Genomic DNA, 16,564 nt, shown 5'->3' on the forward strand with positions numbered 1-16,564 from the left:
TGGCCCACAATTCCAGCAGAAGCCCACTGCTCTACCAGAGGCCACACCAGTCCCAGGAACCTCAGAGGCTATGCAGCTTCCAGAACCCCAGAGATTGCACAGGCTGCCAAAACCCCTGCGCAGACACAAATTGTAGGGACTTCTCGGATCCTGCCAGCGGTTTAAATAACGAGTCCCAGACTTCTGTATAGTTTAAAGCTAAGGTCTTTTGCTGGGGCAGTCTCCCAGCTACTATCTAAACATGACTATTCTATCACTTCAACCCACCCCCTGGCTAGCTCTTTACCTCCCTGCTCCCTTTGGTGTAGGATGGCCTGCTGCCGGAACATTTGACCTACCAACCACCATGGCGGTCAAAGGAGTGATCTTCGGGCCTGGGTGTATTGGACACTCGGACCAGGTCCCTTACATTGTAGTTTGGAAGGAATTCATCACTGAGCCACCGTCTTGCGGGAGGCCCTTTCTCCCACAGACCCTACCTCGAGTTCTGGCTCTCCAAAGATCCGGGGTCCCAGACAACAGAAACCTTGGACCCTCTTTCTGGCCCTCGGTACCAGCGGTCATGCAGGGTGACAGCGGACCACCAGACGACCTACAGGATCCACTCCCACCTCCTCCCTATCCCGTACCAAGGGATCGCCTTCAACCAGCCCCTCCACTCCCTCCTACCCCTCCCCTCCCTTCATCACCTCACCCGCTTGTCCCACCACCACCTCTCACCCCAAGCCCTGAAAAGGGCTCCCAACCTCTCCTAGTGTGCCCCTGTACCCCCACCTTATAGATCTAGTACAGGCAGAAACTCCGGGACCCTTGGCCCGGATTCGCAGTAAAGTACCCTTAGAACCAGATCCGCGCTCATTTCCCCTCCGTGCCTATGGCCCACCGGGGCAACAACTGCTCCAATACTGGCCCTTTTCCTCAGCTGATCTGTATAATTGGAAGGCACAAAACCCCCTTTTCCCTAAGACAATGGACTAACTAACCTCCTAGAGTCTACTTTGTTCACCCACCAGCCGACCTGGGATGACTGCCAACAGTTGCTTCAGACCCTCTTCACCACTGAAGAGAGAGAAAGGATCCTATTGGAAGCCCGGAAAAATGTACCAGGGATAAACAGCCTCCCAGCCGTCCTCCCTACTGACATTGATGCCGGGTTTCCCTTTATTCGCCCCACCTAGGACCCCAACACGGATGCAGGTAGGGAGTGTCTCAAAGTCTATCGCCAGGCTCTGTTGGCTGGTCTCCAAGGGGCTGGCAGAAAGCCCACTAATTTGACCAAGGTAAGGGAAACAAGACAAGGGAAGAAGGAGTCACCAGCAGCTTTCTTAGAAAGACTGATGGAGGGCAGGAACGATGGCTCGGTGGTTAAGAGCACTGACCGCTCTTACAGATCCTGAGTTCAATTCTCAGCAACCACACGGTGGCTCCCAACCATCTGTAATGTGATATGGTGCCCCCTTCTGGCCTGCAGAACTACATGCAGACAGAACACTGTATATATAATAATAAATAAATAAATCTTTAAAAAAAAAAAGAAAGAAAGACTGATGGAAGCATTCCGTCAATACACCCCGCATGACCCCAGTCAACAAAGCCAACAAAGCCATGGTAACAATGGCTTTTGTCAATCAGGTCTGGCCAGACATTAGGAGAAAGCTACAGAAGGCAGCAGGGATGCAGGGCAGGTCATTAAAAGATATACTGGCCATGGCAGAAAAGGTATTTAATAACAGGGAGACTGAGGAAGAAATGGAAGAACATACGGTAAGGGAAAGAGAGAGCAGGGAAGATAAACATGACAAAAGACAAGAAAGGAACCTGCAAAAGGTCCTGGCAGCAGTGGTTCATGATAGGCCCCCCTCCTACGGGCGGCCCCGACAACAGAACAAACCTTCCCTAAAGAAAAACCAGTGTGCCCACTGTAAGGGCGAAGGTCACCGGGCCAAGGGCTGCCCCACTCTACGGGCAAAACAAGGAAACAAAAAAGGTTTGGTCTTAGAAGAAGAGGACAGTGATTAGGAAAGTTGGGGTTCAGGACCCCTCGCTTAAACCGGATAACTTTGAAGGTCGAGGGGAAACTTGTCCGTTTCCTGGTGGATACCGGAGCCCAGCATTCGGTGCTCACCTCGGACTCCGGACCTTTATCGTCCAAAACATCCTGGGTACAAGGAGCCACAGGCACTGAAAACTATCCCTGGACAACCAAACGGACAGTTGGTTTGGAAAAGACACAGGTATCCCATTCTTTCATGGTCAGATCCACTTCCTGCCTACTGGGCCCCAAGTTAAAGGGACTCTGGGGCAACCTGTTTCGGTTTTAAGCATAAACCTAAATGAAGAATATAAACTCTTTGAGAAATGGCCAGCCTCTGACAGCTCAAGCTGGTCCCTAGACGTGGCCATGGTTTACTGGATAGAAGCTCACCCCAACGCCTTTACCGGCTAGGCATACCGCGGGAATGCCAATCGCCCTGAAACACTCCCCTCCCCCTGGTTAAAAAGCCTGGTTCCAACGACTGCCAACAGGTCCAAGACTTGAGGGAAGCATATATTAGGGTACAGGGTATGGGACATCCACCCCATGGTCCCCAATCCCCACACGCTCCTCAGTTCTTTGTCACCTGACAGGCAATTGTATACCATGTCAGACCTAAAGGATGTCCCCCCAACCAGAGCCAAGAAATCTTTGCCTTTGAATGGCGAGACCCCCAGAGAGAAACTACAAACCAACTAACAGGGACACGCCTGCCCCAGGGTTTCAAGACTTCGCCAGCCGTCTTCGATGAAGCTTTGTGCCGTAACCCACGTGAGTATCGTGCTAACCACCCTGACGTGACTTCCCTGCAGTACGTGGACGACGTCCTCATGGCCGCAGACACCAAGGAAATATGTAAAACAGGTCCACATGTGCTGCTTCACACACTTGGGGAGCTAGGCTACCGGGCGTCCGCCAAGAAGGCCCAAATACGTAAAAAGGAAGTCAAATGTTTGGGATATGTTTTGCAGGATGGACAGCGATGGCTCAGCCAAGCCAGAAAAGAAACGATCCTAAGCCTACTCGTACCTAACCCCCCCTCCCCCGGCAATTAAGAGAGCTTCTGGGAATGGCTGGATGTTGCCGCCTATGCACCACAGGGTTTGCTGAAATGGCAGCCCCCTTATATCATCTTACCAAGGGAAGCCAGCCCTATCAATGGACTGAAAAGAAACAAATGGCCTTTGAGGCCATCCAAAACGCCTTATTAAAGGCCTCCGCTTTGGGACTACCAGACCTAGAAAAGCCATTTCACCTTTATGTGGGCGAACGGGGAGGCATTGCCAAAGGGGTCTTAAGTCAAAAACTGGGACCATGGTGGTGCCCAGTAGCCTATCTATCAAAGAAACTGGACCCAGAAGTATCGAGATGGCCCCCTTGCCTGCGACTGGTAGCTGCAATGGCTGTTCTGGTCAAAGAAGCTCAAAACTTGACTCTGGGACAATGTTTAAAGGTCACTTTCCCCCATGCCATTGGGGGGACTGTTCGGCAACCCCCCCCCATCAATGGATGTCTAATGCTAGAACGGCACACTACCAAACCCTGCTCCTGGACTTCAGCCACCTAACCTTTGCTCCCCCATCAGGCCTGAACCTGACCACTCTGCTCCCCAACTCTGAAGCTCCCAAACCAGAACATGACTGCCTGCAGACCTTAGCGGAGGCTCATGGATGGAGAAAAGATCTACGTGACACACCTCTGCCAGGGGCCCTAACATGGTAGCAGCTTTATCCGGGATGGAGAAAGAAAAGCTGGGGCAGCAGTAACGACTGAGGATGCCATGATATGGACCAGGGGCTTGCCACAGGGCACCTCAGCCCAAAGGGCCGAACTGATAGCCCTAACCAAGGCCCTAGAACTGGGAAAAGATAAAAGATTAAATATTTATACAGACAGTCGATATGCCTTTGCCACTGTGCATGTCTATGGGGCTGTTCATCAGCAGAGGGGACTATTGACTTCAGAGGGGAAAACTATCAGTAACAAGCGGGAGGTAATCGACCTCCTCCGGGCTCTGCACCTGCCGAGAGAGGTCAGCATAATTCGTTGCCCAGCACATCAGAGGGGGGACTCACCTGTCATCCACAGCAATAATTCCGCAGACCAAGCCGCAAAGCAGGCAGCATTAGAAACCCCTGCTAAGGTCCATGCCTTGATGACGGATATACAGCCTGAGTACAAGCTAAACCCATTAAGTTACACACCTGAAGAGGAACAGTGGAACCAAAGATTTGAAACCAACATTCGCACTAAAAATAAATGGAAAACCATTAAAGGGGAAACTATTCTTCCCCAGGACTATGCCAAGGACTGGCTATCCCAGATGCACCGATGGACTCATCTGGGTAAGAGAAAGCTAATTGAAATTATTAAGGCCTTCCCTATGTTTGTCCCACAATTACAAAGCTTAATAAATAACTAGTCGACTCTGGTGACACCGGCCAATGGGCTAACAGTTGTAAGAAGTACAACCAGAAAGGGAAAAGATTCCACGGAAATCAACCAGGTATATTCTGGAAAGTGGACTTCACAGAGGTCAAAGCAGGCAGGTATGGCTACAAGTATTTACTAGTTTTTGTAGATACCTTCTCAGGATGGGTCGAAGCCTTCCCAACGATAAAGGAAACCTCCATGGTGGTGGCCAAGAAGATACTGGAAGAAATATCGCCTCGATTTGGGATACCTAAGGTTATAGGGTCAGATAAACGGACCAGCATTTGTGTCCCAGGTTAAGCCAAGGTGTTAGTCAGGCTCTGGCAACTAATTGGAAGGCATATAATCCCCAAAGTGCAGGTCAGGTGGAGAGGATGACTAGAACAATCAAAGAGACCTTAACTAAATTGACCTTGGAGACTGACGCAGACTGGGTGATGATCCTTCCCCTGTCTTGTTCAGGGTATGTAACACACCCTACAAATTACATTTAACTCCTTATGACATCTTGTATGGGTCCCCCACACCCTTGGCCTCTACAGGACCACCCTTTCAGCTCTCAACCAACCATCCTAGAGATTTAATGATAAGATTATTGGCTTTGCAGACCTTGCACCAGGAAATTTGGTCATGATTATCTGCCCTTTATCTCTCAGGGACCCCTGAAGTCCCCCATAAATACCAGGTCAGAGATCAAGTCCTCGTGTGACGGCACCATATGGGGATGCTTGAACTCGTTGGAAAGGACCCTACACTGTTCTCCTGACAACCCCAACAGCACTCAAGGTCGATGGGATCACCACCTGGGTCCACGCCTCCCAAATCAAGCCAGCACTCACCCACGTCGATCCTGAGAACACCTGGGAAATCCACAAGACTGACAACCTGCTGAGACTCAAGCTCGAGAAGACCTCACTGTCAAAATGAAGTTCCTGTTCACACTTTTAAACATATGTACTGTGTCGGGGAATGCCAAGAGCCACCCTGTTAAGGGAGCTCACTAGGTATGTGGGCCGTCTAGGAGGTGATCTGGTGTTTGCAAGGTCTTATACCATGATGTACCCCGAAACTGCTTCCAGCCTCTGACATACTGTCAGGAGCCATTGATTTGGGAAAGTCCAGGAGGCATGAGAGATCTCTGGAGGTGATCTGGTATTTGCAAGGCCATTATCGTGATGTATCCCAGAATTGCTTCCAACCTCTGCCTACCCTGTCAATTGTGCTTTGCTGCATCTCTCTAAAGTCTGGCATTAGAGCCAGGCATGGTGGCGCATGCCTTTAATCCCAGCACCCAGGGAGGCAGAGACAGGTGAATCACTGTGAGTCTAAGGCCAGCTTGGTCTACAAAGTGAGTCCAGGACAGCCAGGACTACATTCATGGCCAGCCCTGTCTACAAAGCAAGTCCAGGATAGCAAGATTACACAGAGAAACCTTGTCTCGAAAACCCAAAAGTAAATACATCTGGCATTGGTGTGAATTGTTTTCTGGGTACTGACCAGCTCTGATTGAGCAAACTTCCTACAGGATCTTATTGAAGATGTAATTTTTGTTATTCAGATGAATTAATCCCTGATTATGGAATTCCTGATTTGACTCAAATAGTTTTAAAAGTTAAAGTTAGTTTATGGCTGCAATAAATACCTTTGTGGACCTCTAGATGCCTCACTAAGAATAGCCTACTAGCAGATTTGTGGCTTCAGATAAGCCTCCACTGCAGATGGCACCACAAATCCTGGTATTTTTGTTTAAACTTCTCATGACCTAAGTGGAATGAAGCTACCTAGAGATGTCTGAATTTACTCTGTTTCTTAGAATGAAAGACAGATAAACTTATTGTCCTGAGCTCATAATGAACTAAGAGATAGCTGGATAATGTATAGTCAGGTCCGTCCTAACTGATAAGTCCTATACTCTTTTAAGTTTCAGACTCTATTAACTTAGACCCTGCCAGCCTTCGTCGTTCTGAACTCACCATGAACTTATGTAATGGATACATAGATAAGAAATGTTTAGCTTTAAAACATGTAACCTGTTATATTTTAGAACTCATCTGTTTTTGTGACTAATTGTACTCTTTTGACTATGAGATAACTCCCTTTTCTCAGAAGTATAAGTGTGGTCTACAATAAACGTGGGAGAGAAATTGAGCAGCTTAACTTCAGTTGAAGTTGCCTGACTTCATCCACCTTTTCTCCTGATGTTCGTCTCTTGAATGTATGTGTGTGAGTGGTTCTTATGACCCTACAAACTCAGGAGAGAGAAGTCCTATTAAGTACCTTGACTCTGGGTGTGCTTTGACTACCAGCCCCCCAGGGCCTTGTAAAAACAAATTCTGCAACCCCACTGTTGTTAGGGTCACTAAAAATGGCAAGCTAAATAGAGACTGGTTCCAAGGAAATACTTGGGGGCTGCGTATTTATTGGGGAGGGACCTCCCACCACCCACTTAAAGTGATTTGGAAAGGAATACCACTAGGGCCCAACCCAGTCATAGCTGACCCGCTGCACAGGTTGCCGTTACTCCAGTGGCCTTAGAAACCACTCCGGGGTAACCCAGGTCCAATCTGGCAAATGTCAACTTAGCACCTAAGAGCATAGACCCACTCCTCGACCTAGTGGTCAACACTTACATGCTTCTAAATGCCTCCTGCCCGAATCTGACTGAGAGCGGCTTTGTCGTGTTCCTGCCCTCCCCCCCTCCCCGTGCAACCTCCTTACTACGAGGCTATTGCCATAAATGCTAGCTACCCATTAAATACTACTGACACCGATCTCTGTAGATGGCAACCACACCAAGATGCTCAGTTGTCTTTACCCTCCATTGTTGGGCATGGACTCTGCATGGGAAAAGTTCCTAAACAGTACCAGAAACTTTGCCTCCAAGACATAAAGGTGGCCACAACAATACCTATGTATTTCCTCTCCCCCGCCACCTGGCGTCCCCCCCCCGCCAACAAGCCTGGTGGGCCTGTGCTTCTGGGATAACCCCATGCCTTTACTCATTTGCCTTAAAAAAATGAAGATGATTTCTGTGCGTTTGTACAGTTAATCTCTAAGATTAATTACCATAGTTACAACCAATTATTGGACACTTGGGACAATCATGACACTCGTTCCAAAAGAGAAAAGTGAAAAGCTGCTTCACTGCTCCTAGGGCTTGACGTAACAGGGGCGACTACGGGAACAGCTGCCCTAATAGTACAAGATAAAAGTTATCAGGGAGTTAGGGCCGCCATAGATGAAGACATTAAAAATCTAGAAAACTCCGTCTCACATCTAGAGGAATCATTAAGCTCTCTGGCAGAGGTAGTTTTGCAGAATGGACGAGGCTGGCTTGGACCTCCTATTTTTACAGCAGGGAGGCCTGTGCGCGGCCCTTAAAGAAGAATGTTGATTTTATGCTGACTACTCGGGGGTCATCAAAGAGTCTATGGCTAAGGTTCGTGAAGGGCTAGCCAAGAGAGAGAAGGGAAGAAGAGCCTCGCAAGGGTAATTTGAGTCTTGGTATAACAGTTCCCCTCGGCTAACCACTCTGATCTCGACCCTACTTGGTCCACTGATAATTTTATTTGTTTTGGTCACCCTTGGCTCCTGTATTCTTAACCGGCTGATATTTTTCATCAGAGAATGCATCAGTACCATCCAAATTATGATGCTGAGACAGCAATACTCCACAGTTAATACCGGGCTTCAACTCCAAGAACATGAACTATGAAATTGGTCTTTTAAGATTAAAAGACTATCAAAAGAGATTGGGGATTGAAAGAGCCCCCTTTTCCGTCTTCATGATCTGTGGCTCACCCCAGCTAAACTTAGGTTGTTTATCCCACTCAAAGCTTGCTGAATAAATTCCCCAGGGCTGTACTTCCCATTGAACTGTTAGATACTTTTCAATAAAACCTACGCCTTCAAACACCTGGCAAAACACCCTGACCCTTGTTTGAACTTTGTTTACCTAATTAATAGCCAATCATTTTTTAAAAAATCATTATTTGTTAGCCAATCTTGTTCTGTAATTCTGTTTCTGTAAGGGGATATAAGGCCCAAGTTTTAAGCCGGGCGTGGTGGCACAAGCCTTTAACCCCAGCACTCGGGAGGCAGAGGCAGGCGGATCGCTGTGAGTTCAAGGCCAGCCTGGTCTACAAAGTGAGTCCAGGATGGCCAAGGCTACACAGAGAAACCCTGTCTCAAAAAACCAAAAAAAAAAAAAAAAAAAAAAAGGCCCAAGTTTTGTTTGACCAGGGTCACAGTTGCTTCTGAGCGTAGTTGACCCTGCTGCGGCAGATGCGTTTGCATCGGACTTGGACTCTCCTGTCTCTGTGGGTTCTGGGAAGTAAGTCTCAGGCCCCTTTTTCCGGCACTGGCCTTACAAGGCCCTTAAAGAAGAAATAAACAACCCCCTTTAAGAAATACAGGAAAGCACAATCAAACAGGTGAAGGAAATCATTACAACTGTTCAAGACCTGAAAAGGAAAATAGAATAAAGAAAGCACAAGCGGAGGGGATCCTGGAGATGGAACCTTAGTGCGGAATGTTAGCTATTCACAGCCGGAATGCCTTCCCTGCCAGACTCCCTCTGTTTACTTTGCATACTTTGTAAACTTTGTATACTTTGCAGGAAAGTGTCAGAGGCCAGGCTAGGCAGCATCAAGTTTGGCCTCTGGCCTCCTCCTCCTCCTTTTTCCTAGGTACCCTTTTTCAGCTCTTCAGCTACCCTGGGTGCCACACCCTGTGCTCCCTGAAAGAGGTGCTCAGATCTTCTGGCTGTTCTGCTGGCCTCTGGACAGCAACACCCCAGGACTTCAGAGTGACTAAGGTTAAATCTCCGCAGCCTTGGGACCTGAGATCAGACACCTGGAAAAACTGGGACACTGAAGCCACAGAGGAAACAGCGGCACTGGCACCGGAAGTCTCAGTTATGGCTGCTGCTGACAGGAAACTCAGGGAACTCAGGAATTGGGGGAGGAAAGCTTGTTTAATTGGAGCTAGTCTGCCAGCTCTGTGGCAACAGTGTATAAACTAACCACTCCTCCAAGGCTGGGAGATATACATGGTCTGACGTTGCCAGCCAGGGACCAGAACTAGAAATCTGACCCCTTAGTATAATGTCATAGTTTAGTTAAGGAAAGTTGTTTTGTTTAGAGTTCAAGTCTATGTAAATTCCTTAGGACCTGAATTAAAAGGCTCCTCCATCACACCTCTCTGATTTTCAAACTGGAAGTTCCAGCCCCTCAGTAGGACCCCTCCCAGATTTATGCTAATTTTAGGTGAAAAGGCTGAAGGAACCCCCACCAATCCCCAAGCTTCCCCCAAGCTCAGGGCTTGAAATCCGACCAATCCTCACTCTGGAATTCTCTGTCCTAGAAAGCTCCACCCCCTAAAAAGCCCTATATAAAGACTGTGATTGCCCAGTTCTCTGCTGTCTTCTCCCAAGAGCAGAGGCAGCCACACCTGGGTTCATCCCTCCAATACATCTCTTTTAAGAGATTTACTGCTTTTTGTGACTATCATTGGAAGAAGCAATGAAGAAGAGAAGAAAGAAGTGAAGAATGGAACTTAGGCTCCTAAGCTCCTCAGTGCCTCAGGGGTTGGGGAAACCCCTCCCCTGGGAGCTTTTTCAGCTGGAGAAAGAGCAGAGCTCAGGCTCTAAAGCTCCTCAGCTCATTAGGGTTTGGGGTAACCCCTCACCTGGGAATTGCATCAACTGGAGAAGGCATGGCTCAGTCTCCAAAGTTCCTCAGATCCTCAGGGATGGGGAAGCCCTCCCCTGCAAGCTGCATTGGCTGGAGAAGGAACGGGGTTCAGGCTCCTCCACTCCTCAGGAGTTGGGGTGACCTTCCCTTGGGAGCCGCAATGTCTCTGCTGAGGAGCCTTCCTCCCATAGCTGTGTGGTTGCTGGGCTATAGTGTTTCAGGATACCCTTAGGACACTGTCCCACCTCAGAGCTGTGTGGTTTGTTGGCTTTGTTTCTTAACAATTAAACTTGATTATACAACCCAACTAGCTTACACAAGAGGGAAAAAAGGTTAAAGGGAAAAAAGAGTGGACCTTCCGGTATCCATTCCCCGGGACCGGTTCCTTGGTGTCTCTGGCCTGCGTGCTGGTCTGGCCTGTTCACTGATCCTCCTTCCGATCCAGGTGCATTCAAGCCTGGTCTGACCCTGCTGCTCCTCTCTCCTGTCTGCCTGCCTGTGTCAAGTGCAAGGGGTGGTCTCCCTCTCCCATTGAGGGTCGATTAGAAACACAATAGTCTAGGTGGAGTCCCCAGGTCCACTTTCTGAATTCTAGGCCCAGGATGGCTCCACCTAGTCTATCTCAAGGTTAATCTCAGGGAGAATCCATGGTGTGTCCAAGGGCAAAGCCCGCCAAGACTGCTTTCACCTGTGACAATGCCTACACTCCTTCCCACACATCCCCCTTCTCTTTTAAAAAATAAATTAAGAATTATATACACAAATATACATATATACAGAATCATCAGGTATCAAGTCCTTTTATACTTGTTAACCTGAGAGAAAATATTTTACTATCCTACCAAATAGAGTCCTTTTTTAATGAGAAATTGTAATTATCAATCTATAAATGTGTTTTTAATTTTTAAACTAAAGCTTCTATTAACACTGTGGCTATCTAGTCTTTAATCTCATCAGAGACCCAAGAAGGAAATTTTATCTAATAAAGGAAGTGTTGGTGGGCAACTTCCAAGTGTGGATAGAACAGAGAGAGCAGACCGCTTGGACAATCACTGGATTCTCTTCTTCATTGGGGCAATCAGTCTTTAGTCTTATCGGCCCAAAACATCTAACAAACTGCTTTTTGAAGCAGGAATTCCGACAGTCTGGTCCATCTAGTCTCTTTAAAGCTGGACAGTCAACTTTTCAGCATCACTGTTGATCATTGCAGACAGTCAGCCTGTCATCAGCAGTAGAGACAAGAGCAATTTTTCAGTCCAGTGACCACTCTGTCACCCTCTCGTCTCTTGATGCCCCCATCTTCAGTGATGCATATGGAGATGTGGCCAGGAGCTGATGTCTCTCTCTGTCAGGAAAGCCCTTATCATTAAATGCCATATTTTGTGGATCTCTGAAGAGTTTGAAGACTAACTCTCTATCTAATCTTATAGCTATCAATCTATTTCTTTGAAGACATAGACAAGAAACTAAACAAATCTGCTCTTTGACAAAGTAAGTTAGTATCTAGTAGGATTTCTAGGTAACCAAATACCAACTTTTATCCTCGATCTTCCTGAACAGATTATTAATAGTTTTTCATAAGACATTACCTTTTCGAATGAGTGGTACATGAATAATTCATTAAATAAACATTGAACACAATGATTTAAGTTTCTAACATACAATATGTAATATTTTGTCAACATATAACATACAATACATAAGGCAAAAATGAATGACAATATACAATTTAAGTTCTTATCAATGTGAAGCAAACGTTGAAGTCTTAAATTTCCATCAGTCAAAAGTCTTAAATTTTCATCAATCTACAATACCAATGTAAGATTTTTGAAGCTAGTAGATTCAATAATCTACCTTTTATTCTGTAAACCTATATCCTCCCTTCCCCCCCCCTTTTTTCTTAATATTAGATGGGATAGAAAGATAAGAGAGAAAGAAAGATAGAAGAAAGAAATCCCCAAATGAAACTTTTATTAATTGTAACTAACTCCCTTAGGCAAAAATGAGCATTGATAACCCAGCAAAAACACCCATTCCTCCTACTGGGAATGGGGGCGTCATGTTCTTAAAATTACTTTATGCTGTTTAGGAGAAAAATGTTTTTTTGGGTACCCAAGAAAAATAATATATTGGCCAAGCGCTGGAAAAGCTAGCTGTATCTGTTTTTGTCTAGTCTTTTTTGAGATTGAGCTTTTTGGCTAGCCGTTTTATTGTTAATATGCATATAATTTTTGGAGAAAGCAGTAGCGCCACAGGCAGAAGTTCGAGCTTTATCATTGTCCTGTTTTTTTTTTTTTTTTTGAAAGTAAGTAAACTTTTGAAATCATTAGTATAGGTATGTTAGTACATATATAATTTTTTAAGGAAACATCAGTTGAGGCAGCTTGCTTGAGGTGTCAGAGGCATGTTTTTGGGGTTAAATTACCCAGGCTGTCTGTTTTGTCTTTAGCATTGTCCTGTTTTTTGTAAATAATACAGGGCTCTACCTGTATGTACACCAACAGGCCAGAAGAGGGCATTATTTTTTTAAGCTATATGAAACAATGTTAAGATGTAAGAACCAGGTAGCTCTTAAGATTCACTTGCTATATGGTCAGATCTAATCTTTATAAGTTTGGTTGGTAGCCATATTTTTTACTCCCTGTGGAAACATACGCATACCCACAATCTCATCTTAAAACTATTGTAGATTTTTATTTTATACTCGACAAGTCCTTGTGGAATATTGGTTGTCCCAGCTCTTTAGTTTTGTTTTGTTTTGTTTTGTTTTGTTTTTTATTACCCAATGTCTCTCCGCAGCTGATGCCCCTTCATCATTAACACTAAGAAAATTTAGAGTCAACAAAGCATTATTTAATTGGTCCCTGGGTGTCTTTATCCACCCCCCCCCCCTTTTTTTTTTTTTTGCTTAATAAGCATTTTTTAAAAAGGTGTGATTAGCTCTTCCTACAACTTTTTGTCCTGTGGGGTTGTGAGGTATACCAGTAACATGTTTTATATTATAATACATAAAGAAGTTTTTTTATCTTAAGGGACCCATATGTAGGAGCATTGTCAGTCTTAATTTGTGTAGGTTTCCCCATAAATGTCATTATTTTCAGCAAATGAGTAATCACACAGTCAGCTCTTTTAGAACTTAAGACAGTTGCCCACTGAAAACCTGAATATGTATCAATGGTTTGATGCACGTACCTCATCTTTTAAAATTCTGTAAAATGAAACACATCCATCTGCCAAATTTTATTCCTTCTGTTACCTCTAGGGTTAATTCCAGCAGATAATGGTAGTTGACTATATAAGGAACATGTAGGACACTTATTAATTATTTCTTTGGCTTGTTGTCAAGTGATAAAGAATCTTTTTTTAACCCCTTACAAGTGACATGATGTTTTTAGTGAAATCTTGATGCTTTGAATACATTACCTATCAATAATTTGTCCATCTTTTTATTTTTTTGTGCCAATGGACCTGGCAAACTTGTATGGGATCGAATATGAGCAATATACAAGGGATAATTTTTGTTTTTGATGACCTGTTGTAGCTTTATAAATAATGTAGTCAATTTTGTGTTATCAGGAGTAAATTTAGCAGTTTCTATATGTAAAACAACTCTTTCAGCATATTGAGAGTCAGTAATTATATTAGGAGATTCAGGAAAATCTAACAATACTATAAGGATTGTATATAATTTTGATTTTTGAACTGATGTAAATGGGCTTTTAATCACCTTAGTTATTTTATCATACTTATAACCAGCCATACCTGATTTATTTGCATCAGTGAAAAAGGTGGGTGTCCCTGAGATTGGTGACCTCTTTACAATACTTGGAAGGATCCAATTCGTTTTTTTTTTTTATAAACTGTATACGTTTGTTTTTTGGGTATCTATTGTTAATGTCTCCCAAATAGTTACTATACGCTTTTTGTCAATCTTTATTAATTACTCATAATGACACAATCTCAGAATCAGTAAGAGGCACTACAATTTCCTCCAGGTCCATCCTTGACAGTTGGCACAACCTTATTTTTTCTTTGTAATCAATTCAGAAATTTTTTCTATGTATGTTTTTGATTTTTTGTTTTGTTTATTTGTCAGGAATATCCATTCTATGATTTTGTCTTTCCTTTGTATAAGAAGCCCAGTAGGAGAATGTTTTGAAAGCAAAATAACCAGAATGTAACCAAGTTTAGGATCAATTCTACCCACATATGTCTTTTGAAGTTTTTGTTCCACCAGAATTAACTCCTTTTCTGTCTCAGCAGTTAGACACCTTGGACTGTTTAAATCTGAATTCCCTTGTAATGTTTGAAACAAGTTACTTAACTTATATGTAGCTAACCCGATTGTAGGCCTTAACCAGTTAATATCTCCTAATAATTTTTGAAAGTCATTAAGAGTTTGTAATTGATCTCTACGGATCTGTACCTTTTGTGGTCGAATTTTTTGTTCAGTTATTTTATAGCCTAAATAGGTAACTGAATCTCCCCTTTGTATTTTTTTCACAGTAATCTGTAATCCCCAGCATGGCGGAATTCTTTGTGTTTCCTGAAACATTTTTAAAAAAACACTAGGATCAGAATCAGCTAGCAGAATATCATCCATGTAATGGTATATGATAGATTGAGGAAACTGTATATGAATTGTTTCTAAAGGTCGTTGCACAAAATACTGGCATAAAGTTGGGCTATTCAACATTCCCTGTGGAAGTACCTTTCAATGATATCTTTTCATTGAAGATTGAAAGCAAACCTTTTCCTGTCCTTCTCATGTAGAGGTATGGTGAAAAAACAATCTTTTAAATCAATTGTAATTATATGCCAAGACCTAGGTAACAAGGAAGGCAAAGGAATTCCAGGTTGAAGCGAACCCATGGGTTGAATCACCTTGTTTATGTCCCTCAAATCCGTTATCATTCTCCATCTACCTGATTTCTTTCTTACCACAAACACAGGGGAATTCCAGGGACTGGAAGATTCTTCATGTGTTGAGTCTCCAGCTGCTCTTTCACTAAACAGTGAAGTGCCTGCAACTTTTTTTTGTTTTGTTTTTGTTTTTGTTTTTGTTTTTTTTTGTTAAGGGCACTGCTCCTGCTATATAGGTCTGTTTGAAATCCATTTTAGGGGCAGGGCTGTTGGTTTCTCAGCAGTGGCCCCTCTTATAAATTTTGACACTCTAAACCTGAAGAGTTTTGAGGTTGGACCGTGGGCATAGTTTGTGGTTGCCCCTGATCACTTACATTAATTTCTTTCCCAGAAGCACGTACCAATTTACCCCTAGTTTTAACATTGTTTATCTCGGTATTTGTGGGAATAGTAATCTGAGTACCCCATTGTTTTAAGAGATCTCTTCCCCATAGATTTATGGGAATGTCAGCCACATAGGGTTTCAGCCTTCCTGTTTGTCCTTTTGGTCTCACGTACTAAGCCACTGTACACTTTGTTTTATTTGAGATAACTTACCAATTTCTATAATTTTTGTATAAACCTTTTTAAGTGGCCAATTTTGGTTTCAAGACTTCTGACACATGATTGAAATGTCAGCTCCGCTGTTTACCAAGCCTTCTATCTTAACACCAGTTAACTTAGGTCTCTGATCATTAATTACTGTTTGTCAGAACACACATGCCCCTGTACTTTCAAACGCACCAGTCCTTTTCACTGGAGTGGCTTTGTCCTTAATGTAAGGAAACAGTAGGAGTTGAGCAATTTTATCCCCAGCATTGATTTTTTTTTCTCTCTTTTTAAAAAATATTTATTTATTATGTATACAGTGCTCTGCCTGCATGTACACCTGCAGACCAGAGGAGGGCATCAGATCACATTTAGATGGTTGTGAGCCACCATGTGGTCGCTGGGAATTGAACTCATGACCTCTGGAGGAGCTGTCAGTGCTCTTAACCGCTGAGCCATCTCTCCAGCCCTCTTTATCTTTCTCTCTCTCTATTTTTTTTTTACACATGTCATGACTTTTATTTCCTCCTTAGAATCTCCATCTATAATACCAGGATGCACAATAAAACCATGAGAAGTCAGCCCACTTCTTTCTAGAACCAGTTCTACTGTGCCTGAAGGCAAAGGACCGAAAACACCAGTATTTAATTTGTAACATTCAACCTGTGGAGATAGGGTAAGAGCCATATTAGAAGCCAGATCCAAGGCTGTACTGTCTTTAGTAGCATGTATTAGATCACTAATACCCAGTTCTTGTTTTGTCACTTTTGGACTGGCCAAAGGAATTCGGCTGGCCTGAGTTGATGGCCTCCTCTTGTTTCCCGTAGGCAAGATATTGCCTTGCACATCTCTCTTAAGCTGACAATCCCGAGACCAATGTTTCCCTTTTCCACAGCGACTACAGTACCCTGGAAGTCTTAACATCTCATTACCATCATGACCAGAACCTCTT

General features: G+C 44.1%; 1 pseudogene; it reads left to right on the top strand.

Annotated features, from left to right (window-relative positions):
* The first annotated feature begins 346 nt into the window (after positions 1–346).
* Positions 347–3,757, top strand: LOC127196682 (uncharacterized; annotated as a pseudogene).
* Positions 3,758–16,564: the final 12,807 nt, after the last annotated feature.

Source organism: Acomys russatus, chromosome 12 (genome assembly GCF_903995435.1).
Source record: "Acomys russatus chromosome 12, mAcoRus1.1, whole genome shotgun sequence".
Lineage (NCBI taxonomy): Eukaryota > Metazoa > Chordata > Mammalia > Rodentia > Muridae > Acomys > Acomys russatus.